This window comes from Neopsephotus bourkii, unplaced genomic scaffold (assembly GCF_033783945.1).
Source record: "Neopsephotus bourkii isolate Nb327-2 ecotype Australia unplaced genomic scaffold, CSIRO-AGI_Nbou_v1 NB_1624, whole genome shotgun sequence".
Classification (NCBI taxonomy): Eukaryota; Metazoa; Chordata; class Aves; order Psittaciformes; family Psittacidae; genus Neopsephotus; species Neopsephotus bourkii.
The window spans coordinates 11,167,012-11,193,274 of record NW_026902099.1 but is presented as its reverse complement, the minus strand read 5'-3'; the positions used below and the strand labels follow the sequence as shown (position 1 = coordinate 11,193,274).

The following is a 26,263-nucleotide window of genomic DNA, read 5'->3' as shown; positions in this document are numbered from 1 at the left end:
CGCTGTCGCCCCGGACAGACATTCTCAGCGTGCCCTCTGAACGGAGGAGTTCGTGGAACAAAGCACAGCCCGCGCGAAGGGACGGGACTAGCGGCTCTCAGCAAACTCGCGGCAGCGGAGGGGCCCGGCCCGACGGCGGCGGCCCCCAGCACGACCCGGCCCGGCAGTGGCGGTGTGCCGCTCATCCCGCCTGTCCGGGGACGCCGCCGTCCGTTCGGCGGCCAGCGAAGCCGGCGGTGGCCGCTCCGCTGTGCCGGTCCGGTGCCGCGGGCTCTGTCCCCAACAAGTGCGCGGCTCGGTGTGTTCCGCCGATACTGGCGTTCTGCCGCCCGCCGCGGACGGCCTAAGAAGTAGAGCCGCCGCTTTCCCCGGGGCACCCCTTCCCGACAGCCCGCGCCCGCACTGGGGGTGAAACGGCAGCCTCCGTGCAGCGCAACTTGCGCCCCCGCGATGCTCCGCGCCCCGGCCCGCGGAGCCCGTCGGCAGCCGGAGCCTGCGGAACCCGATTTCGTTTGAAAGCTGGCGGGTAGCGGGGCGGCGGACCCAGCACGCTTCCCCCCCACTGCCCGGCGGGCCAGCGGGGCGCAGAGCCGCAGAGGGCGGCTGCCCGCAGGAACTCTGTCCCGCGCTGCCGCAGCCCCGAGGGGTGCGCGGCGCGTGTCCCCCGCAACCGTTGAGTTCGCAAAGCGGCGCGGGAGCCGGCAGCTCCCCGCTAACTCGTGCGGTGTCGGGGCGGGGGAAGGGGGTGCCGAGACAAAAGAGTGGCGAGCAGCAAATAAATATGTTTTACGACCACCCATCGGCCGCGCCGAGAGCCTGCCCCGGCGGTGAACTTTCACCTCGCGAACCCGGCCGCGCCCCATTGGCTGCCCGCGCCCCGCCACCGCCCCGCACGGGCCCCGCCACCGCCCCGGCCCCTGGCCAGGCCCCGGCCCCGCCGCCGTGAGCGGGCGGAAGGGTCCGCGGCGGGGCTGGGGCTGTTTGAGACCGGGGGCCGCTGGGGGGGGGGGGGGGCCGTAGAGTTGGCGGAGTTGCGGCGGCTCCGCCTCCGCGGTTGCGGCTCCCCCCACCCCACCGGGTGCCCCCGCGGCCGAGCGGTTGGTGGTGCCAGCGCCGGTGATCGCCAGCGGCCCCGGGCGGGAGCGGCGCAGCGGCAAGCGGGCAGGCTCCCGCCGAGCACCGGGCGGCAAAGTTTGCGGGGCTTCTAATTTAACAACCGCGGTGCATTTAACGCCGACTGACGGCCGCTTTGATCCTGGTCCCCGGCGAGCACCGGGCTGCGCTCCTATCCCATCCCGTCCCGTCCCACGCGAGGAGCGCGGGGCCGGTGTCTCCGCGCCGTGCTCGGACAGGCACCGGGACAACGAACCTCGCACTCCGCTCGCGAGCAGCGTGTGCAGCCTGCGCTCTCGCGCGAGTCCTTTCTCACAGCAGCACCCCCGGTACCGAGCGGCCGCGATCCGCGGCAGGTACGGGTGAGGACGGCACCGGCCTGTGCCCCTCTGCCTGCCGTGCCAGGGCTCCTCCCTACCCCGCTCCCCCACTCGGGTATCACTGTAAAATGTTTCTCCATGGGGAAGAGGCAGCCCCGGACACGCGGAGAGCTGCGGATCCCCGCTGCGGGCGGTCTCCTGCACCTTGCTCCGAAATGGCCCGGGGGGAGAAACAGGAAAAAAGTTTGCGGTCCCACGCATCTCCCCGGCAAAGCTGCCGCCGGAGCCGGGCCCGCCCGGCCACGCTGCTCCCCCCCCCCTCCACGCGTGTCCCCGGCCTGCCTTCGCGCGAGGCCCGCGGCACCCCGGGGCTGCCAGAACAGCACGGAGCTCGGCTTTGTTTTCCGCCCGTCTGCTAAACTCGCTGCGCCTAACGGGGCCGGGGCGCGGCGGGAGGGGCGCGGCGGCGGCGAGGGGGCGGCCGCCGCCAGCAAACAACTTCTCCGACGGTGTGTTTGTTGACACAGCAGGTGAACCTGCTGCCCGCCGCGGCCACAGCTCCCGGCTCCGGCGGGGACCGGCCGGGGGAGGCGCGGAGCGGCGCGGGCACGGCCCAGCGCGTCCCGCCGCACTTTTTTTTTATTGTTGCCATCCCCCTCCGCTGCTCCCCCCCGCCCCCCCGCGCGTTATTAGCACTTCTGTGCAGGCCACTGCGCGATCATGTGAGGGCTCCCTGCTCACTCCCCTCTCCGAAGCAGCCGGTGTGTGCGGCGGGGTTTTCTTTCCTTCTCTCTCTCCCCCCCCCCCCCCTTTTTTTTCGCATTCCCAACAAAACACATACACACAGCGGCGCACCCCGCACACTCCGCGCTCGGGCGGACCCGCACGCCGAGGCAGGGAGCGCGGCACCGCACCGGCAGCGCCAGGCACCGCAAAGCAGCGCCGGCGAGGCGCGAGGCACCGCCGCTCCGCGCGCGCGGAACAGCCCCGCGCCCCCGCCCGCCCCCCGCTCCCCCGGCCCCGCGCGTCCCGGCGGCGGCTCCGCCCGCAGAGACTTTGCATGTGCGCGGGGCGGCGCGCGGCTCCGGTCGCCCTTTTCTCTCGGTGTCAGCTCGCCGGGACGCCCTGCACGGTGTCTCCTCCCGGTAAGTGCTGCTTCCCCCCCCCCCCCCCGCTCCCCGGTGTGACTTGCTGATTCCACCCGCTCCCCCCCTCCCGCCGCCTCCGCTCACTGACTTGCCGCCGCCTCGGGAAAGTTTGGCCGCGGCCGGCGCGGCCCCGGCAGTGACATGTGTCAGGTCTGCCGGCGCCCGGGGGCACGGCTCCCAAAAATGCACCGCGGGCGGGGACGGGAGGCGCGCTCGGCGACCCGGGAACGCCTGTGTCCCGGCCGGAGTTCGTGCTCCTCGTGCTCAACCCCGCGTACCGGGCCGGCCGGGCGAGCGGGGCGGCGGCGGCTCACCCAAAGCTGCGGGGCGCCCAAAGCTGGCAGCGCGGGAGCCACCCTCCCGCCGCGCAGGGCCGCGAAACCCGCGCCCCCCCCCCCCCCCCACCCGAGTAATTGAAAACAAACAACCTGTAGCCTCGCGTACGGGTACAGAAGTGCGAGGCGGGGAGGGCTCGGGGCCGGGCTTCTGAGGGAACGTGTGCCGGGGAGGCTCGGACGTCCGCGCCTCGCCTCCCCCGTTGTGGGCTTTTTTTTTTTTTCCTTTTTCCTCTTTTCATGTTTTTTGGGTTTTTTTTCTTCTTTTCCCCGAGACCTCCCCAGCAGACAGCCCGGGTGAAGAAACGTGTCACGTTTCTCTTTGTGTGCTGCCTGCCTGCCGAGGGAGCGGCGCACCCCGGCCCCCGCCTCCCGCCCGCCCGCCCCGCGCTGGGGCCGCCGCCGCCGCTCCCGCTGCCGGCCGCCCCCTCGGGGCCGAACCGGGGCGCCCCCGCTGGCGCGGGCGGAAACCGCAGGGGCGCGGTGTGTCCCAGGGGCATCCCGCCAGTGTGCGGGCTGAACCCCCCTTCGCTTGCACCCTCCCAAAAGACAAATAAAAGCCCAGACCCAATAATAATAAATAATGTCAGAGCTGCGGAGCTCCGGAGATGGCCACCGTGGCCATTGTGCAGGGCCTCCCCTTAATTCGGTTCTCTAAACTGAAAGGACTGCAGGACTAAGAAAGTTTGGGAAGTTTAATTTTGAAGAGTGGGGAGAGGCAGAGGCCCATGGCTATCAAGCACACTTGGTGATGCTTTTCCAGTCAGGAGCAGAGAGGGGAGGGCAGGACGAGCATGGGTGCGTTGGGGCATGCAGACTGTGGAGCTCTCGGCCTCCCATAACCTTCTGCAGAAACGTTTGCTGCCCATGGAGCTTGTGAATGTGAAGGCAGTCCATTGAGGTGGTTTTGTTCCGTTCCCTGCAGCTGGGCTTGTGTCGGGTTCAGGGTCAGGTTTGGGAGTCTGCGGGCCCATTTCCCTGCGCAGCCATGGCCGAGTGTGCTGGCCACATCCAGGGATGGGGTTTCTGGCAGAGGTGTAAAGCCTGGGCTGTGTTCAGGCACTGGGTACAGGCAGGAAAACATTCAGCTAAAACTTGTGAGAATAGTCCAGACAGAAAGCGGGCTGCCAGTGTGTGCTCTGGGGAAAAATAATCTGACCAGTAACTACCCTCAGTTTCTAGTGTCGTCGTCTGTATGTAAGGAGTGCAGAGCTGCCGACAGAAGAAGTAGTCTCCACCTGGCAATCTACTCTTAGAAAGCCCTGTTTATGTACTTTCTCAGGGAGAGAAGCACAAAAGTTCCCCTTCCAAAGAGGATTTCCCCATGTCTCTTCCCTGCATAACAGCCCCTGTCTGCAACTTGCTCGAGGGAGCAGGAATCTGTCCGTTGACCTCAGTAAGAACAGCTCCATTGACTGCATGGGCTTGGATCAGGCTCTTGGAAATTTCATTACAAATGTGGGACTAGGAATTGGTGTAACATTGTCTGTTGTACCCACGTTAGTTTGTGTGTGTAGGGGGGAGGAAGTCAGAGACAAAGTTTTAGAGATTCTCACATGTTTATTTATTTTTTTCCCTCATGCTAGGTAATTTAAAACCATTAAGGAAGAGCATTAGTGCTAGTAATACTACTCTGAAGAAAATATGATTAATTATTAAATCGGTTTCTCTAATGCTACACTAAACCTTTTTGAGTGAGATATAGTTTGTAGTGTTTGAATTAGTATTTATTTTTAATTTAAGGTTTTTCCTGACCATAATATTTGTTATATTAAATACAGATACTAAAAATACCCGTTTTGCAGTAATATGCTATATTTAATGTCATTCTTGCAAACAGAGAATGTTCTATAGCATTTTTGTATACTTAAATCATTCCTTTAACTATTCAGAATAGTAGATTACTAAACTGTTGCGGAAGAGGAACGAGTGTGTCAAGTACAGCGATTCCAAAACCCATACAGTAACCTTCATGGGAATTGATGTGTCACTTAGTGACATACAAAAGATACGCAATTAGACATTCTGATTTATTTTGTTAATATACAGCATCTGAAATACACTGCTTCATGTGAGGCCTTGGTGGTATATGCTTTAACTGTAACCTTGCCAAGAAGCTTAAGCGTAACCAATTGGATAAATATTTGGGTATTTCTTTGTTTTTAGTTTAACCTCAGTGATCCTTACTTTTGGTCACAAGATCTTTACTGCAGTGAAGTGTTTGTAATGTTTGAGAGAGGACAGAACCTGAATGATTTGTTGCTTTCTGTTTAGTGACGATTTGTGTAAAATTACCAAAAAGTCTATAGGTAACAACTAAACTTAAGGTTTTTTTGAGTGTGAGGTGGAGCAATAAAAGTATTTCAAGTTCAGAACATTTTAACTAGTGAATACATGGTACTATTTTAAAGCTGCACCAGGGTTTGTACAAGTCAGGTGTTGAGTTTCATGCATTTTTGAGTGACTGATTTTTTTTTTGTAATCATCTGTTGCTTATACATTTTTTAAATGCTTTCTGTAATAGACTGTGTAAGGCTATCATTTCAAGATTAAAGGTGTATTTGCTCAGAAACATTCCTGTCGGACTCCAGTGTATTTTTAGAAAAGTTCTTGTTGGACTCGAATGTATTTTAAAAAATTGCAGTAGCACAAGCTTTTTATTATTTGTGTGTGTGTGTGTGTGGACTGATTTACATGAGCTGGAATGAGCTTTTTATGTTCTGAGGAATATACCTGATTCAGCATTGCATGCACAGGAGTTATTCAAGGCTAGTGGGCTGAAAACAATAGAAAACTTCTGAGATGTGAGCCGTGTTGTGGCAGTGTTTTGCTATGTGTCATTGAAAATGTCACTTAAGCACTTTGTTTTTCATCATCAGAATGTGAGGGCTGCTATTTATCTACCTTTCTGATAGGGTGATTAATTAATATTTCTTGAACATCGAGTACTCTTTTGTTCCATCTCTATTTTTACCAGGTTTATTTTGGAGAAATTAAATTTTGATGGTGTCTGGAAAAGAATGGTTCATGGGACTCATCACGTTTTTTCTTTGTGAGTCAGATCGTGAAGAGGTCACTTGCTCATAGGGATCGAAAATGATTTAGGACATAGGTCACTGAGAAGTACCCATGGAATGATTTTGAATGGAGAAAATTGCAAATCACGGTCAAACTGAAAAAAAATGGCATCAACTTTGTTGCAAAATAATAATTTTTGGTACACTGGAACTGATTACTTGTTTAAATTTTGTGACAGCTAGTGGGTCTAGAAGTAATGCAAATTACCTGTTCTTTTTTTCACAGCCACTGTAGCATAGCTCTTAACTAATCCTTGTTAGAAGTAATAGTTCTTTAGATTCCCGTGCCCTGTTCTGTTTTGACTTGAGATCTTTCTTGATTGTATGTGTAAATTAGTGGCATCAGTAAAACTGGGAAGAAAAAAAGAAAATTGTAGAAAAGGTTAGCTGTAATAAAGTAGCCTCTTAAATAAAAATTAATCTTAAACTTCCCGTTGCATAGTTCATTGTTAGTTGTTCAGAGGTTTTTTCCATGTTTCCCTCCTTCGTGAGTAAGAGTGAGAATACTTACCTTGTTGTAATCACTTCCGAGGGTGGTTTTAAACTTAAATTTCAAAACTTCTAGACTGGCACAAAACCAAGGAGCAGTCCCACAAGTATCATTTAACACTGATGATCTTTTTTCTCCTTTCTGAGACTCTCAGTAGTTCAATCACGCTACTTTTTAAAACCTTCCAAGTTGTTTGCAGCAAATTATAAGAGGTATCTATCCTTTGATGCAAGATTTGCATCTGTTTTGGCTTTTCTGCCCCAGTCCTGCCCTCCCTTCCCCCCCCCTCCCACCCCCCATTTCTTTTAGGTTTGTGTTTTAAGGGCAAGACCGTGTTTTATGCCCGAAAGCTGGATTTGAGAGTGCCAGCAATAGTTGGCCTATGCTGTCATCACTGAAGTAGCTGAAAATAATCTCTTTAATGAACGGTTGCTACAATGTTTATTGGTTCACCAAAGCGCAGTTTGGGATGGTGTTAGAAAGTGAAGTTTGAACTCTGACAAGTGAGTTACGTGTGGAATTGTGTTTAGTATCATGATTTCAGTTCCTATTCTAAGAAAAATGGAATTAAAACTTTAAGCACGTTGTATTATACTATTAACTACCTTAAGTCTTCTCAGTAAATTGTAGAGGCTGTTGAGGAGGGGGAATAAGAACATTTGTAGGCTTAACTTTTTATCCGTTTAGTTAGTTGTTTCTTCTTCCTGCAAATAGGAATTGCGTGTCTGTAGCTGGAAAGGGTTTTGCAGCAGTTTGTTTCTTATTTAAATGTGTGCGTTAGCCAGGCTGGCTGCTGAGGGGAGAGCCAGTCCCCTTGGATACGGCAAGCTCTGCTCTCGACGTGCCCCAAGCACTGCTGTATTTTCTGCTTGATATAGTAGAGGGCTCCTGTGTGGCTGTAGGTAACGCAGATGACTTTCTGACTGATCAATCTACGCGAGGCAGACTGGTCTAAGGGACAGGCAGCACCTTCATTCAAGATGCAGAAGGGACATTTTCTGCCTTGTCCCCTCTGCTCATGTCCCCGCTGCTGTGTGATGGCCCTTGTGGGGTGTGAAGAGTGACTGACTGCAGCTCTCAATCACAAAACCCAAGCCCTCATTGGGGTCCACAGGTTTTGGCTTACCTGTGAAGCTTACTTGCTTGCCAAGAGGCTCTAATCTTCTCCCTTCTTTCCATGGGCAGCAGGCACTGAGAGCGAGTGGGGGGGGTGTCTCTCTTTTGGAAAGTTTCCAGTTTCTTGGCGATTGCAGGGTCCACAGGGATGCTGCAGGTCCTTTGCTCACTAAGCTGGTCCTTTAGACCTCTGCCGTGCATCAGACCATGGCTGTAAGTTACATCAAATCAGGTATTCTTGTAAATTGCTGATCTCAGTCCCATTTCGGCTAGTTTGCCTCCAGGATGTTGTGAGTACGACTGATATTCCAGCAGGCCTGTGCCAACCTTGTCCCTGAGGGAGATACTCTTTACTACTGGGCCCCAAATTGAAAATTCATTTGAAGAGTGGCATTTTGAGGCTAGGTGATATACTGGTATAACAGATATATATATGTATATATGTGTATCTTATCTCTATATATGTAACTATATAAGTAGAAAGTTGTTGGGTTTTTGTAAGCACATTATTTCTTTGTGTAAGTATTTACATTGTTACGAAAAATTTCCTATATCTTTTAAGATTGATATTTTGTTGATGATCCTTTTAGAATAATTTGGTTTTTCTCTCACAACATGGTACATGTTTTGCAACTTAGGTCAGCATTTCTGTCCTAAGTAAACTTAAGTACTGATTTATTCCATTATTCAGCTTCCTATTTCAGCATAAATCAACATGATACATATTAAAGAAAAGATTGTATTTGATCTCATTTGAGATTATGTATTTGGCCTAATTTGACAAATTATGTTTTTGTCACATGTATGTGTAAAACCAGTGTGATCTTGGTGGACGTTACCACTGTGATTTTTGTGCTCTGTCCTTTGAGGGAAGGAAGGAAGGCAGGAGGATGGCTGTACAAGTTTAATGTGTTACACTGCTTGTCTAGCAGGACCAAATGGGGTAATTCAGTCTGCAAACTAAGGAAGTTGTGTTTAGAGAAACAGTCTGAGTTGCCAAGTTATTTCAAGCATAATACTGTGCTAAGGATCTCTCAGATGCTGATTTTGATTTTGCACAGGAACAGCGAAGAAAATGTAAATAGGTGAATATCCCTGAACACCATTTAAATTTTGCCATTCTGTCAGTGCCAAGTGTTCTTGTGAAAAAAGTTACTCTCACTTATGTTGTTGATTTCTCCTTTTGTAAGTCTTACTACTGCTGCTGAGGAGGCACATTGTTCTCCTGAAATTGTAACCCACCTAGTAAAGCAAGTGGCGGGTAGTACCTGTGTAATATAACCTGTAGCTGATATTTAACTGCTTGGAAATGAGATCAGAAACTGTCAAGTTTTACCACGTACAAATAACGTAGAGGAAATTTTAAGGGTTAGCGGTGGGAAGCCACAAAGGGCTTTGGAAAGGAGAGGGACAACACAGAAACAATGGGGAGCTGGGGAGCGCTGTGGAAGGAGGCCAGAGAAAACATGTGGCTGGGCAGGAGCCAGGGAAGGCGCAGGCAGCACTGCCGGGAGATGGGCAGCTGCTTGGAAAACGGGCTTGGGTTCGCAGGGGAAAGAGCAATGTGATTTTTATGTGGAGCCTGATACATGAAATGCGTTTTTTCACCTTCACTTCATCTATGGGAAGAAATAATGAACTTGCACACTGGTGTTACGCACGCAGTCAGGCACCGATCTGGAAGGCACAGGAGTTATGTGAGTTTACAGTGGCTGCAGTTGAGGCAGTAGAGTGCTGTAAGCTGTTTTTTAAATACTAGATCTGGTTAATTCTAACGTGCGTCTTTGGTTACTTTTATTTGTTGTTACACTGAAAGTTGATTTTTCATTACTGCAGATCAAAGTATCCTTTTCTTAGTGTGGCAGAGGAGGGATGGAGCTCTTTTGATGATAAAGGGGAAGAAAAGCGTATGGAAAACAGAAGCTCGTATTTTTCAGAGTCTAAAACACCGTAATTGAAATATTTATGATTCAAGGCACTTCTCTGTGAGAGAAAACAGCCAGGGTTGTGGTTTCATTACAGTACTTACAGTATTCTCATGACCTAAAAATGAAAACACAAAACCTAATGCAATCAGGTGTGCACAGACTGCAGAGATACATGTATCTGGTGAACTGTTGTGCTTTCCACTTGTGTCACCATGTTTTCATCTTTGTAGAAGAGCGCATTTAGTTCAGTAAGGAATAAATGACTATCCCGGGTACTGCACGGTGAATGGAGGAGGTGCCTCATATCAAAATTATTTTTGATACATAGCAAAAATAATTCTTCGTAGAAAATCAATTAATGGAATATATGGGTGCTAACACTGTAAAAATATTAGGATGGTACTTTGATAAAGATGAAGTGCCTTCATTCAGACTCATTTGTTACCAATCTTGAATGCATTTAGATTACTTTTAATATTGTGATGATGTCTGTAAATTGTTGTCGGTACACAGTAACTGTCAGTGTACATTGAATATGTATGGGCAGTAATTCAACAGATAACTGTATTGAATGAATGGAAGAATTTTCAAATGGTGTTAGAAATTTTTGCACATTCTTTTGCTTAAGAAAAGGAATCAAGTGCATTGTGACAGAAACTTTAACATATTTGGCATTTAATTCTATTTTTAGTGGCTGACATCTTGTAAAAGCATTAAAGGTATGTTTAGCATTGGATGATGTGACCAGTCTGTTCTTGGGCCTCTGTCTATTACTGACCAGGAAAGGGTGTGACATATACCTCAGCAACCAGAAATTTGTATCTTGTGATTTGCAATATGGCAACCTTTTAAAACTGTTGAGGGTTTTGTGGGTGGTTTTTGTGTGTGTGTTTTGTTTTGGTTTATGTTTTCTGTCTGGGAGCTGGGTCATGCTTTCAAGTCACAGTGAAGCTGGGAGTATGGCAAAACTGCCAGAATACTTGTCTATAGCTGCAGGACATTGCTAAGGTGGGGAAGTTGATGATTGCTCAGATGTTGTTCCTGCAGAGCTGTGCAGCTTTGGGAGCAGTGGGTGTCCGTGGTTATGCCTGCACATGTGGATGCACAATCGAGCAGGGCTCCTGTGTCCTTCCATAGCTTTCTGGGAATCTGGAAATGAAGCTTCAGCCTTCAGAAGGAAAAAATGAATATGTTGGGTGGATTTACTGCATCTCAGGATATGTGACAGAAAACATCCTAAATGAGATTGTAGTCAGTAAAGACAAAAGCGTTCAGTCTTTTGCTAAAACAGTAAAGGTGTTTGAGGAATGTGATTCTCCTGGGCAGGAACTGACTGTGCTGGAGAGTGAGTTTTACAATATAAAAAAGATATTTTAAAGGGCTGTGATGGGAAAACCCATCCTTTAAAGTCTTCCTTGAAGAAATGAGGGGAGGGTGCTTCCAGCCCAGGTTTTTATTCATTTCCAGAGTGAGCATGGCTTGTGGAAAATGGTGTCTTCCTGTGTCCCAGCTGCTGGTTGTCTCCTGGGGTGGTTGTGGAATCCAGAGGGGCTTGTACTGGCAATGAGGTCTGGAGTGGTGAGTGATGTAATAACTTAATCCATTGGCAACAGCATTCCACCCAGCAGGACACAGTGCTCAGTCTGAACTTCCCAGATCCTGTGTCACGCAGGTGCCCTTGTTGTGGCTTGACCTGTCTCAGACTTCAGGAGAGGACATGCTTGATAGGATGGCCACATCCTTGTGTTGAAAAATCTGCCCCAATACCTTCAGCCCTCATCCTGAATTTTATGTCTCTGATGTGAAGGCTCCATGTTTTGCTTAGGCACTGAGGTTCCTTGATGCTTTGGACGTGTTTGTATGTTCCTGTGAAAACAGGTTTGAGGTTGAGAAGTTAGCTGCTCTTCAGAGCCACCTAGACTGAGGTAGGTGGTGGACCACTTGTGCATATTTAAGACAAATCCAGGTGTTTTCAGGTTTTCTTCCAGTATAGGTTCTCACACCGTCTGTTCATAGGCTCTCGGCAAGTCACTCCTGAAATGGAAAACCCATATTCAAAGTGATTTTTTAAACAGTTTTTAAATACTTTAAAGGGCTCACTTCCATTTACTCAGTAAATGAATCTTAAAATGTACAGCAGTCAGGCATACCATCGATGAGAATGCAAAGACACGAGAGAAAGACGTTCCTTAAAAGATGAACATAAATACTTGTTTTCAGTCAGTCATGTCCAACCTAATCAGCCAGGCATGACATGTCTTGTGCTGTGTCTGTAGGGTGTTATGTGCCACATGATCAGTCCTAATATGCATATGCAGCAAGTGTGGCATTTCCCAGGGGCTTTGGGCTTGCTTTATATGCAACATATGAACATCAGTAATGCGCTGTATGTTCCTCTGGAAGGGATATGGCTGGACCTTGCTCTTGTTCCTTGAGACTGTTAACCTCACGTTATTATTTGGTTGTCACGTAAGAGTTTGCTCTATTCGCCACCTTTCTCAGACTTTACACTAACTCTCCTATGTGATACTTCATTGGTCCTCCTGAGTTGCAGGCTGGGCACGTGTATTTTAAATCTCTGTGTGACTCAGTGGAAGAATACACTTGTATTACTTGGTTATGAGTAGAAATGGAACCTGTTGTCCTGGACTTAACTAAAGTGCCATTTTAACTTAAGTTTCAGTACCTGTCTTCAGAAGCTAGAATGAAATTTTAAGCTTAAACTGGTAGCCTTCTTATACATAGGCACCTGTATACACTTTGCTAATCAATAGAGCTCTAATTATACCTATGTATCATTTAAATATAGTTTTATAAACAGGTTTCTGTACCCAGCAGCTGCCATTTGGGCCTTTCTTGTTAGAACTATGTTACTGTCAGAATAGGGAAGACACCATGTTTTCAGGTCACTGTTAGGCATAAAAGTCTTATACCAACAAGATTTCCTTTGGCTGAATTTCTCTTCCTCTAAGTCACAGATGAGTGGGAGCAGAATGTGACCACAGACTTAAAATATCTTTCTCATTGTCACCTGCAATATTACCATAATTGGAACTAAGGCGTCTGAAGTTGCACAATATTTATGTTGCAATCCAAACTGACACAGCCTGGAATGCTTTGGTAGCAAAACAAGACACAGACCCAAGTTCATGCTGCATGCTTGGGACGGGGCGAGCTGCTCCTGTTGGAGACCTCCTTCCATGGGGAGGTCCTCTGGATCCCCTTCTTCACTGTGAGCTGGGGGGACCTTCCTGGTGTCAAGGTGAGTGCTCAGAGCCTGGCTCATAGTCCGCATAGGTGATGGTTTGGGTCAGGCTGCAAGGCCGACTGCTTTGCTAAGTTGGAGGGCTGTGGTAAGAGATTGCAGCTTCTTTGAGGCCTGCTGATTGGGATGGGCTCTTTCTTCTTTTCTTTTTACTCCCGACACTTGGGGGGGGGGGGGGCTTTGCTGGGAGGAGTTGTTTGGAAGAAACATTTCTAGTGTGTTTACTTTCTTCTGACAGATGGAAATAGTGAGTCACCATCCAGTGTCACCTCTGCTGCTCAGATCGCTGTAGGCACAGTGAAACTAATGTTTTGCCTTGCTGCTGCTCGGGTAGGCTCTGCAACAGCTGATGAACCTGATCTATTACTCCTGGCCTTCACTGGCAAACCCAGTACAGTATATTTGCCTGTGACTGACATGCTTAGATCTATGGCTACAAGATACCTGGTCAGCTCCTCCAGCCTTTACCTTTAGCATTGGCTTTAACCCCTCAGGGCTCAGCTACTTGCGGCATTTAAAGCATGGCAAGGAGGTTTATAGCAGAGATTTGACTCAGCAAGACTTGTGCTAACTCTTGCTGAAGATACGAAATACAATTTGTAGCTTATAATTGCTGCCTAATATGATCTTAGACCCTTACTTAAAATCCATTTAACTGATACTGTACTTTCTTTATAAGGTTATTATTGGGAGCTGACCTTTTCTTGTGTTGTGGTTAAATGTACAATGTAATAGGGGTGTTTTTTAATGTGTTTAAAGAGTTGGAAGATGTGTTAGAGGTAACCTTTATGCGTAGAGTTTTATATAGTTGTAGTAAGGAGACTGATATTAAAATCCTGAACAGTAGTACCCTCTGAATGTAATTTGTTCTTACTGTGTTTTGTGTGTGCCTGATAGGGGAAGATGGTACACTATATTGAGGAAATCTGTTTTGTCCTCCAGTATCTTTCTTAGTGATAATTATTAACCTAGTGCAAATTACTGTCTCCAGAAAGATTTTATACTTTGATGCATGCAAAAATACAAAAAGCATATCGGATACAATAGGTAAACCACAATTCTTTCTTTCCTTACAGTTCAGGGAGAGCAACCTAAACCTCAAGAGTTTAGGCACAGGGATCACTAGTTTATAATGGATTTAAAGACTAGTTTTTTCTCAGTGACAAATGTTTGCTCATATCTATGGATATTAGCTCTTCTGCTTTTAATTGCATTATAGAAATGTAGGTTTGTTTGGAGTTGTAGTTAAAATGAAGTATTTCTCCTGTGTTTAATTTTTGTTGATGCGATTGTTCCTTTTTAACCATATATCTAAGTATATGTGTAGAATTTGGTGTTTATGGAAAGGATTTCAGAACTTGGCTCCCTGCACCGTTCTTGAAAATGCTTTAAACAGTGGTGAAGGCAATAGAGCTTGATACCAGAAAACAGTTCAGGAAATAAAAAACCCAAACCCAACAGACTGCTTAAGCAGAGAAAAGTAAGATGTGTTGCAAGTGTGGACAGCCTTTGCTGGGATTTGCATTTTGCATTTTCTTTTCCCACTGTTCGTGTAGAAAGCGCTTCTCCCACTGTTCAGCCCGTTTTTCTTTTTTCCTTTTTTATTTTTCTCTTTCATTGCCCTTCCCGTTTGCCTCAAGGGGGCATTGTGAGTTGGAGAGGGGGAGCAGGCTTTGCCACATGTCAGGCTATTTGCCTATAACGGAAAAATTCTTGTGTTTTTTATGTTCTGTAAACTGCTGTCAGGGGTGAGCACATCAGTAGGGAGGTAGTGGGCAAGAATGGCCTTAAGAGAAACAAACATTATTTTTTATCTTAAGTAGGTGGGGAAGGGGGCAGCAGTCACTGCTCATGAGGTTGAAATTAACTGTTTTTAGCACTGTGAAGAATGATGATGATGTAGACAAAGTGCCATCCTAAAATCTGTAATTCTTGGCTCAGATGTAGACTTCTTGTGGAACTTTATGATAGAGTTGCTTAATCTCAGTGCAGTAAAGATAAATTCATTAATGGTTATGAGGTGTTGATATAATTAAATAGAGAATGCCAGTAAATTGCTTTCTGAAGCTCAATGACTGTAAACTCTGATCTTCTAATTTAATTTATCTACTGCTTCCCATTCACTTGCTGAAAGGCTTTGGAGACTGAGAAATTAGCCCTACTCCAGGCACAGTAGCTGCAAGACCTAAATTGAGGTCTCTAAAGGGAGATCCTTGGATGAGGACTGGAAGTCATTCCTCAGTGTAAGTTAAGACTGGATGGACAAAGTAGAGCAGAAACAGGTTTTACAGTGCCTGTCATTTTTGGAGATTTTTATGTTTCCCACTGTCTGCCTGGATTTGTACCAGTTTGTGGTAGCCCTGACACACAGAGGAAAAATCAAGAAGCTGATGACACAATGAAAGAGATACTGCCTGAATGAGAAGAATTAGTTAAGTCCATGTCTTTTGGTGGTGTTGCAGTATTGCTCACATCTAGCATTTTGGTTGGTCTAAACAAATGTTATCATTCTCTCAGTAGACAGTGCATTTTCGCTGTGAATTATATGTGTGCAAAATTATTTCTGTGAGAAATCACATACCTCTGAAATCAGCCTTGCTCACAAAGGGCAGTTTAACTGCATGAGGAAAGCGTTCACTTTACACTTTTAGCCTGAGCTCATAAGGATGGAAATGTATGAGAAAATGCATTCTCTAGGAATGTGCCAGTGATTGTTCTTGGTGGGTTGTTTTCTTTGTGCAGGGTGTTCCTCATCTAGTACACTCCTGTTTAATACTGTATCAAGTTATACCTGTAGTCTCACCCTTCAAGCTCTAAAATGGAGTTGAGTCATGATGGCGGTGGGCAGGAAATACAACAGCACAATTGGACCTGGCAGAGGTGTTGGATTCAGTCTCTTTATCTCGGGTGTCACACACTTTATATGGGGACTTAAGTGTGCTGTGACAGAGATCTCTTGAGGGAGGACCAGAACCTGTTCTTGTCCTCTGTGTCAGTGCATGTTACTGGTGAGGTCCATACTCGATGGACTCCTGATGCACAGACATTTTTGTGCTTCCCTCACCATGGCCCAGGAGCAGCTGCAGTCTTCCTCCCTGGTCTCTCCATCAGCCTGGTGATTAGGGGACTCTCCTGGGATAAGTGTACGGAGATTACCTCTTCTCAGACTTAGGTACTCGCTGACTCAGGCTGGATTCCTTCTCACCATGACCAAAACCTTTGTTTGATCAGTGACCACAGCTTGCAGCTTGGGGTTGGAGTCTGTCTGGTTCACTCCTTGAACTGAGAAGTACAGGACTGCAGATGGCTATAGACCACACGGTTCACAATGGGGATGAAGATGTCTGGCCTGCACATAAACAAGACTGATTCCGGTGCCTCATTTGCAACAGCATTTGCCATGAATTTGCTCATCTCAACTAGGACAGCCCAATTCAGTAAGATCACTGGGAAATTCAGTAAGATCACTGGGAAATAGGAGTGTTAATGGAAAATGCAGGTGAAAGCTAGTAAGCACCTTACGTTGACAGACTTCAGTGTTTCTTTTGGCCAACTCATTAGACATAGATTTCAGAAGCCTAGTAGATTAGCTGAAGGGACATAAAGCCAACAGCTGCTTTGGGTTTTGCTGCAAATTAGTTCTTGGTCTTGTGCTTTGTGCAGTCTCCAAGGTACTGAGTGAGCCTCTTCCTCCTCTTTGTTTTGGGTTACTGTTTTGGGTTTTATTTCAAGGTGAAAGTGCCATGCATATCTGGGGAGGGGGAGGGGGAGGAGAGAGAGAAAAAGGTGATTGATGATGTTGATTTGTAAAACAGTTCTTGTTGAATTAGCCCCCACATCATTGGTTTGCTTCAGTTACAGAAAGAATGGGAATGGTTTCCTTAAAAACCTGCTGTGAGAGACCTGTCTTCAATTACAGCAATATAACATTGAAGGCAGTGCTTCTTCGGCAACTGTAAACTTCGCTGAAGGCATGCATTTTTGTTGTTGGTGGAAAGAAGTTAAAAAAATACTCTAGCAACATGAATATATATAGTGAGTAACTGCATGAGCAGTGTTTCTGTCTTTGGGTTGTGATTTTAACAGTTTGAAGTCTCTTAAAATTCAGTATACTTGAAATAAAAAAGCCGTTTCCGTGACGGTTTGCAAAGTTTTAATTTGTTTTAAGCCCTGTTGTTGATCTAGAGCTTTTGCTCGTTTAAGGTTGATTAATTGCTTTTGCCACTTTTGTTTGCAGTTCAGTATAATCTCATGCAGACTATTGTTATTTTTGTTAGTTTAATCTTTTGTTGATGGTTGTATGTTTGTATGGGATGTTAAATTTGACCACTAATAACTTAAGGATTTAAATAAACAAATAAATAAGATTCTAAACAATAACAAAAGGCTGCAAACTGAAACAAATGCTAAGCACTGCAAATTTATTTTGTGATGCATAATTTCTGCACCTGCTCCAGACTCCATTGTGAAAGCGCTTGCTTTTATATGGTTTTATTTATTTCAAAAGAGAAAAAGATCATCCTATTTTCATTCAGGTATCTAGGCAGATTTAATAGAAACAAGAATAATAGGCCTATCTCTTACATAGAATATTGTTAAAAAGCATATGCCTTCCCTGATAATTACTGTTCATTAAGGCTTAGTACTCTCTCCTTAAGAATTAACTCTCTGTTATCTTACCTGCAAAAATGGATGGGTGAATGATTGCATTAAAGTCACTTCCTACAAAATATAAAATACAGTTCATATGTGTCATCTAGGAGACCTGTGGCCCATCTGCTTTACTGCACTGCCTTTCGGAAAACACACACCACACTGGATGCTTGGGTAAGTTGCATTGGTACAGTGTGACCTGCACGACAGAGGGTGCAGGTCTCTTAATGATAACTGACTTCGTTAACTTGGCCCAAGTAGAAGCTCATGATTTCCATGCACAGGATGGAACCCAGTCATGGCTGAGGATGCAAAGGAAGATGCTGTTGCTGTTCGTCTTTGGAAGTGCTTGACTGTGTGCAGCATTTGGAAAGTAGAAACTAGGAATCCTGATAGCCTGCATTCTTCTACTGTCTCAAATACTTGTGTAGTTGACAAAAAAGCTGTCTTGTCACTGCATATGGGTTGTCCTTGCAAAGGAAAACACCTGATCAACCTCCTGGACTTGGCAGTATGCTAATTTTCACGTACATACATAATGGACAGAGAGAAAGTGTTCTGAAACGTTAAGACACAGGGCAGATGGAAAATATGTTCAGATTCAAACAAACAAAAACCCAGAAGAAAGAAATAACAGAGCTGCTGATAATGAAAGGATGAAGAAAAGGGGGAAACTTCTGTTGTTCTCCATTTTTTAAGGAGACCAGTTATGGTTTTAGAACTTCTGGGATTACAATGCATTTTCTTTGTTATAGAACTGTCAGAAAACACAAAGGTTATATCTGTGCAGACAGCTTAACTTGCTTCTAGCTCTTAAAAGTAATTTAACTCATTTCATGTTCAGCTGTAAAAATCTGTAGGTCTTAGAAAAACTAGAGCATCAGAGCTGTAGCTGTAGCTCTCTTGGATCACCAGGACAGTACTTCTGGACGACAGCCGTGTCAGGGCACATGATGCCCTTCACAGCAGCAATGCCTTGTGAGGGCTGAGGCAAGCTTGCCCCTGTAATCATGCTGTGAGATGCTTGCTTCTGGAAGCCAGAATATGGGTCAAAGAAACCTGCCTCTGCTGTAATCCTTTCTAATCTTTGCTTTTGGAAGTTTTCAGGAGCGCTGCTAATGCTGGGGAGTGTAGCTATGAAATTTTTCTGTTTGCTTTCTTGTACTTTCTTGGTTTTCTTTCTTCTTGTGCTTATTTAAAATGGATCCTGACAGTGGAGGAGATGATTCTAGAAAAGGAGTATGTCATCAAAGGAGAGTCCTAAACCTTTTACCTAACTAGAGGTACACTGCAGAGTGAAGAAGCTGCATAAAATACAGTAGTAGTACAAGAAACAGTTACATTTTTACTGAAATCATTGTAAAGTGGAAAGTGCTTCATGTCAGCTGAAATGTCAGATGTATCAGGAAAAAGTTAAAGTGGAACCTGATTTCTGTAAGGCTAAAGATTCAAGTAATTTGCTTAGGGATGCAGTAGAAAATCAATCTTATGCTTGAAAGAGGGAATAGTAGCCTTCAAGTCTCATCTCATGTTTTGTAGTTGATTGCCTGTTTTTATTATCTCCCCCCCTCTTTTCCTTCAGTACTTACTAATGCCCTTTGGTTAACTCCATTATACCTTTGAAAAACTTCTTGCAGAGCTCAGCTGCTTTGGCTTGTTTGCTGTGTAAGCCTCACTGATATTATTATAATTAACAGGATGTGTAAAAAACTTCCTGAACCCAATGTTACAGAATCAGGCTATTAAAACTTGGTGCCCCATATGTTCTGCAGCGTGCAAGATTTCCATCCTCCGCAGCTGGGGCTCATCAGAGTTGATGCTAGACCTGCATTGATCTTGCATGCTGTGTGGGAAGTTGGTTTGGTAGGAACAGCATTCAGCTTGTAAAAGAGGAAGAGGGATGGAAAATAAAGTCCGTTTACAGTTTGGAGGTGTGTCTCTAATTTGCTTTTTTTTGATTTTTTATACCACGGGGATAAAAATGTGAGAGAAGGATGTGCCATATTTTTAGATACTGAAAATCTTTGAAGATCTGATTCATAAGTGAGAGTTGAAACTCTTTCTCACGATTCCGTGTTACATGATAACAGTTTTCTTGCTTGGGCTTTTGCATTTATTGAGAGGTACTGCTTCATTTCCTACACCAACTTTGTTTTTAGGATTATTTTTTTTTAATTGTAAGAAAGTAATACAGGATAATAAGAGGCAGAGAGAACAGTCTGATATTTTTGAAGGATTTCTTTATTTTTTGTGATGACTTGGAAGAGTCCTGAATGTAAGTTGCTAGTTCTGTGAAAGTAAAATATGAAGCTGATCAAAAATGGAAAAAAATGGAGAGGAAATAAGTCTACTGATAAAGTACATAGTTACGAAGTCAGGAAGTGGTACTGACTAAATAAAGTATTTAAATAAAAAAAAAAAATACAAGGGCACACATCTAAGAACATTGTGCTGCTTTTGCTTTCAGTATTGGGGTCTATATCCAGAGTGTAAAGTCGTGACTTTGAAAAGGCGTCTGTATTTTTGCTGGCTAATCACATGAATACAGACATTTTATATTAAAACTGTGACTTTATACCCTTGGGTGTATAAAGATGTATTTATATATAGAAGTATATTTTATATAGGAATAACAAGCCTAGATATTTCTGTCTCAATTAGTTCCTTTTTTTTGGTGTTGACATTGTTTTTTGATAGTTTTTTGAAAAGCTGTATGGAGAAGAGACATGAGGAGAAACTTTATAATAGAGGATTATCGGTCAGTCCACCTTATGAGGGTATAATAAAGTGCACTAGGAAAAGAGCCATTTTAAACACTGAGAGAAGTTACTTGCAAGACATTATTAAGTACTTCAAAGTAGATTTCACTGGAATCATTAGGGTGAGAGTTAAGGGCTTTTCTAACACACGCTTAAATCTGGTGAAGAAATTATACCATCAGTACCTTACAATCGGGAAATGTACCAGTGTTGTCTTGATCATTGTTTTTTTCTTTCAAAAGAAATAGGAGAGTGCTTAGTGTGCTTATTGTCGTATCAATATTCATTAACTCCATGTCTGTCCTTTGTCGGTATTTTAGAGTTCTGGATTGGGACTGGAGGGCCCCTGCTAGCTGCTGTGCAAACTCAGAACCACTGTTAGTCCCAACCCAAAGTAGGACAATTTAAATACATGGGTAGAGGCAACTGCTAGAAACAGACAAGGAAAGTTAGGAAAACAAGGAGTTATCATAGCATATCAGCAAATAATCTGTTCTAAAATTTTCCATAGGTCTCCTGACAAAGCAGTTTAAAAGAGGTAGTCTTGTGGACGTTCACAGATGTGTGAGGTGTCAGCCTGGATAAAAAGCCTGAAGACACTTAATTGAAAAAATAACACATAGATGATGGAAGCTGGCAGCCTGGACCTAAAGGAGAAGGGAGTTTACTTCTAGATATGGAATGAGAGATGATAGGTTGGCTTTGACGTGGAAGATAGGTGATTAATATATAATGGGATATGGGATTTATGTCAGTGGAATGCGATTGCGTTTGTCAAGAATAGAACAAAAGGTAGGAACAAGATGTGAAATAAGAGCGATGGAAGTAAAAAAGGTGTACAGTTTGAGAGAAGACGCATACTTAATGATCCTGCAGTATTCACATGTAAATCTTTTGTGAAAATGTGAGTCTGTGGGACCTAGGTGCTTGTGTCCGAAGAAGAGAGAGATGTGTAAGTCAGAGAGGATGCCCAAATTATTTACATAAATGAATGGTAATGTTGCCCAAGAAAGGAGGCAAGGGGAAAGCCTTATTAGCCCTGTAGAGAAGACTATTATACACTGTCTGCCTTCTAACTGTACAGAATTGTGTTCTAGCTCACAGCAACGGAGTGCTGTTAGTGACAGGAGGAAAAAGACCTGCTCCAGGTGAGTGGCAGTCTGGTGCGGTCCAGAATTTTTATGAGGTCCTACTTTATCAGGTCTCTTGTGGAAGAGGAGCTTTCATAAAGTTCCTTGAATATTACTGTTCTTAGCAGCTTCCGTATTGCTCTTCGGTGTCAGCATTTGCAGCAGGAGGTTATGATTAAAGTGTGTCACACCACTGTTGGTGAAATACCACAGAAAATATGTATTAATACATATTTCTCTGTACTAGTGAATAGTGACATGCATAAGTATTTAGCAATGACTTGACTGCGCTGCTCACCAGTGGTGAAACCATGAGCTGTGAGGGTTGAATGCTGGTAGAATCTCTGTCATATACACTGTTTATTTGACATACGTAGGGTACATTTCCACCTACTGGAAAAGCTGTTTCGGAAATGCATAGACAAATCATCTCTTTCCATATGTAGTGTCAAGGTATTTAATTTGCTCATTTGTAGAGGGATTGAGGAGACAAGATCACTGTGGAGTTTCTACTTTTGACCTCCTCCCTCATCTCTGTGTGGACATCCTGGACCAGTCAGTGCTGGTCCAGTTCTGGGGTCTGGGGGAGACTACGGGACCTTCATGTTGCTGTGGTCATCTGGCTTTTTTTCAAATGCAGAGTGGTGGAGTAGTTTAAAAGTGAGGTGGGCCCAAGGCACTGGGAGGTTTCATTATTTTTGGTTGAGACTTTACTGCTAGAATAGAACAAATACTTCACTGAAGTTTCAAAGTGATTTGATGTCTTTCTAATTTGGTCTGTTGTGTATTTGCTAAAAAAAGTTTTCAGCTGTGTTTTCTTTTGACGAATTTCTCTGCAGTGTGTTTCCTTCTGAACTGTATTAGGAGAATCGAAAAGTTGAACTTTTCTTACTTGCTTGCAGACTTCTGGCTACATGTGTCCTCTGAGACCCCACCAGAGACAGCTAGGTGCATTGCTATGGGATTCCTGACAGATGATTCCTGCTAACCCAAGTGAGAGTGTTGCTGTGCTCACTCAGGACTGCTTGATTACCTCCCCCCTGCCCATTGTCCTTCTTTCAAGTTCTAAAAATGGTTCATCAGATTTATCACTGCTTTTTAAGAAAGTCTTCATGAGCATGACCTGAGGTTTTACAGGAAATCTTGAAATAAAAGTAATAAGATTGTTATACATTCTCTCACATTCAGCCACACATGCTATCACAAAAGTAGCCTTGAAGCTGTTTTAGTTTTACAGCAAGAGTGTTTCTTTTCATATCAGGTAATCCGATCTGCTGGGGCTTTTTCCCCCCTTGGCTTTGAAAACATGCCTTTATATTAATAACCCTTTTTTTTTTTTTGCTGAATGTTGATTGCTCTAATTGCTGATTGGTATTTGGTAACGCTAAATAAAAGCTAAAAATGTCATATTTTTCATTTTTCTACTCTGAAATCTTAAAAATGTGTATTTTCAGAGTTCACCATTAGTGGATGTATAATCTTTGTGTCTGCTTTTATTCTTGGCCACTGGGAGTTTTGCTATCAGCAATAAAAGGCAACCTCCATGTTGTACTGCACAGTATAGATATTGTAAATTTTGGTCTTGGTTTCCATTGATCTGGTTTGCCATATGGGAATCATATTCAGCTGATCTTTATTTCCTGAGTCAGAAATTCTGTTTTACCCATCTTTGGGGCTTTCAGCATTTATTCTCAGTGGGCTGTCAGGTATTGCACATGAAAGCGAAGGTTCAAAGGCATATAAAGAAGGTTGAGGTCTGAAATGTTTACTTAACACTGTCTTTTTTTCCCCCTTTTCTTTTTACAAACATTTGGCAGACTGGAGGATCAGCATGAAACCTTCATCAATTTTAGACTTTTTATACTCTATTTTAAACATTTTACACATACATAATTTTGGTGTAGCCTGGAACGCATCAGCTGTAAACTTGCTAGTGTATGTTTGCCAGCGACAGTATTAAGAGCATTGCAGTTAGGTGTTTATCAATTATTTTTCTCAAAGGTTTATGTCCTAATTCTGTTTTTGTTTCTGGAGCTGGCTCTAACAGACTGCCATTGTGCTACAAAGAAAACTTAAATGACTGTGCAGCTTTTAATTATTATGACAATTAAAAGAAATAAAGATACCACCCTTTTTCTTTGCTCTGCCGTTCCACTGAGAGAAATTAAAGCGAGAATGATCTTGTTGTTGCTCACCTGTGAAGATGCTGCCACCAGTGAGGTAAACAGTCATAATCTTAACAATTTTTGTGCCTTAAGTATCTAATCTCTTGCAAAAAAAAAAAGCCTGAAATTTGACGGATTCGTATCACTTCATGGCAGTGATATAGAGGCTGTAGATTTTGTTAGTATATTTTGATTTTTTTCCTTTCTCATTTATACTGAAGTGTATTAAAGACAGCATACTGCAGTGTGTCTGATACACAATTTCCATCTTCAGTATATCTTTTTTTGCTTTTTAACACAAATCAAGGAAGAAAATCAGGGATCTGGATATCCAGTAACGGGATTATTCTCTCTTCTGGCCCCTTTCTTCATTGCCAAAAGGATGTAGAGCACTAGGATTGCCTCAGAGTGTCTAGAAAAGATGTGGTTTTGGTGTGCCTAAGATCATGTTTTGTTGTTGAGGAACTGTTAACAAGTAAGAAAAGGCAATCAAAGACTGAAATGTAGGTGGGGGATTCCCCTATAGCTCTTTCACCTTTTGCCCAGGGGCCACCAGGAATAGAGCTGTCAGGGAACTCTGCTCTTTCACAAAGGGTCAAGGGAACCATGATCTTACTGGCATCACAGAGACATGGTGGGATGGCTCCTAAGACTGGAGTAATGGAATGGAAGGATACAGGCTCTTTTGGAATGACAGGCAGGGAAGAGGAGGGGGTGTCACCCTGTACGTCGTTGACCAGCTATAGTGCATGGAGCACTGCCTGGGGATGGATGAGTTGCTGATTGAGAGTTTATAGATCAGGATTAAAGGGCAGGCAGGGACAGTTGACATACTGAGTGTCTGCTACAGGCTGCCCGACCAAGATTGACAGATGAGGCCCTCTACAGACAGATAGGAGCAGCTTCACATTCACAAGCCTGGGTCCTCATGGAGGATTTCAACTGTCCTGTTATCTGTTGGAGGGACAACACAGAAGGAGCAATCCAGGAGGTTCCTGGAATGTGTTGATGATAACTTCCTTCTCCAAGTGATAGAGGAGCCAACAAGAAGAGATTGTATCTTGGATCTTGTTCTCACCAACAAGTAGGAGCTGGTGTGGAATGGGAAGCTTGAGGAGAGCCTCAGCTGCAGTGACCATGAAATGGTGGAATTTGAGATCTTTTGGGTGCAAAAGTATTTCACTCTGTCCCGTATGACATCTTTGTCTCTAAACTGGAGGGATATGGATTTGATGGATGGACCACTTGGTGGATAAGGAATTAGTTGGACGGTCATACCCAGAGAGTTGCAGTCAACAGCTTGACATCCAAGTAGAGACCAGTGACAAGTGGTGTTCTTCAGAGGCTGGTATCGGGGAATACCAAAGTTCTGTTTAACATCTTTTTGACAGCATGGACAGTGGGATGGAGTGCACCTTCAGAAGGGTTGCTAATGGCACCAAGTTGTGTGGTGTCGTCAACATGCTGGAGGGAAGAGATGTCATCCAGAAGGACCTTTGCAGGCTCAAGAGATGGGCCAGCACAAACCTCATGAAGTTCGACAGGGCCAAGTGCAAGGTTCTGTACCTGGGGCAGGGCACTCCTAAGCAGAAACAGAAGCTGAACAGAGAATGGATTGAGGGAGCCCTGAGGAGAAAGTCTTGCTGGTTTTGATTGATGAGAAGCTCAACATGACCCAGCAGTGTGCGCTCACAGCCCAGAAACCCACTGTATGCTGGGCTGCATCAATAGAAGCGTGACCAGCAGGTCAAGGGAGGTGATTCTTCCCCTCTGCTCCACTCCTGTGAAACCCCACCCGAAGTACTGTGATCAGCTCAGAGCCCCCAACAGAAGAGGGACATGGACCTGTTAGAGCTGGCCTAGAGGGGAGCCATAAAGGTGAGAGGGCTGAAGCACCTGTCCTGTGAAGATGTTTTGAGGTAGTTGGGTTCTTTTTAGCTTGGAGAAGACTAAGGGGACATCTTCAGCAGCCTTCCAATAGCTAAAGGGTGACCTGCAAGAAAGCTGGAGAAGTACTTTTTTTACAAGGGCAATGTAGTGACAGGAGAAGGGGTAATGGCTTTAAACTGAAAAAGGGTAAATTGAGCTTAGGTAGAAGGCATACGTTTTTTACTGTGAATATGGTGAGACACTGGGACAGGTTGCACAGAGAAGCTGTGGATGCCCCATCCCTGGAAGTGTTCAAGGCCAGGTTGAATGGAGCTTAGAGCAACCTGGTCTAGTGGAAATTGTCCCTGCCCATTGCAGGAAGGTTGGAACTAGATGATATCTAAGGTCCCTTCTAACCCAAACCACTTTATAATTCTACGAAAGTAACCACAAACAACCAGACTTGAGACCTTCAGTAGAAGAAACCTCTACGTCAACCAGAGGTGTGTCAGGCAGTACAAAGCAGTGTGATTCAGTGTTGATGCTCATCACTGCAAGACCTGCCAACATCAGAATGAGCCCATGTTGAGATGTGTGTGAGGCAAAATGGAATTGTATTCCTGATGGGAGTTCCTTTCCAGTTCCAGGTGGAGCTAAAAGCTCATTGTATTTGTTTAATCCTTTCTGAACAGGCTTCCCGTAAGACAACTGAATGAGAAGTTATCTCTGGTGTCTCACTGCTGAAGCTGGGTCAAAACAGTCATAGACTTTATAGTCTTCTGTCAAGCGCTCCCTGGACAACATGGTCAGAGTTCACTGAAATATTACTTGGAATAACAGTAAATTCTCATAAATCTCTTTGTGAAGTGTTGTAAAGAATAGTGATACACCTGTT

At 45.0% G+C, this 26,263-nt stretch overlaps 1 protein-coding gene across 4 annotated transcripts in view; it reads left to right on the top strand.

The window, feature by feature from the left end:
* Positions 1–2,439: 2,439 nt before the first annotated feature.
* Positions 2,440–26,263, top strand: part of FOXP2 (forkhead box P2) — a 416,691-nt gene continuing 392,867 nt past the window's right edge. For all 4 annotated transcript variants that reach the window (XM_061373083.1, XM_061373082.1, XM_061373076.1 and 1 more), the window contains exon 1: positions 2,440–2,578. The gene's annotated coding sequence lies outside the window, so the exon portion shown is untranslated. The remainder of the gene's footprint in view (positions 2,579–26,263) is intronic.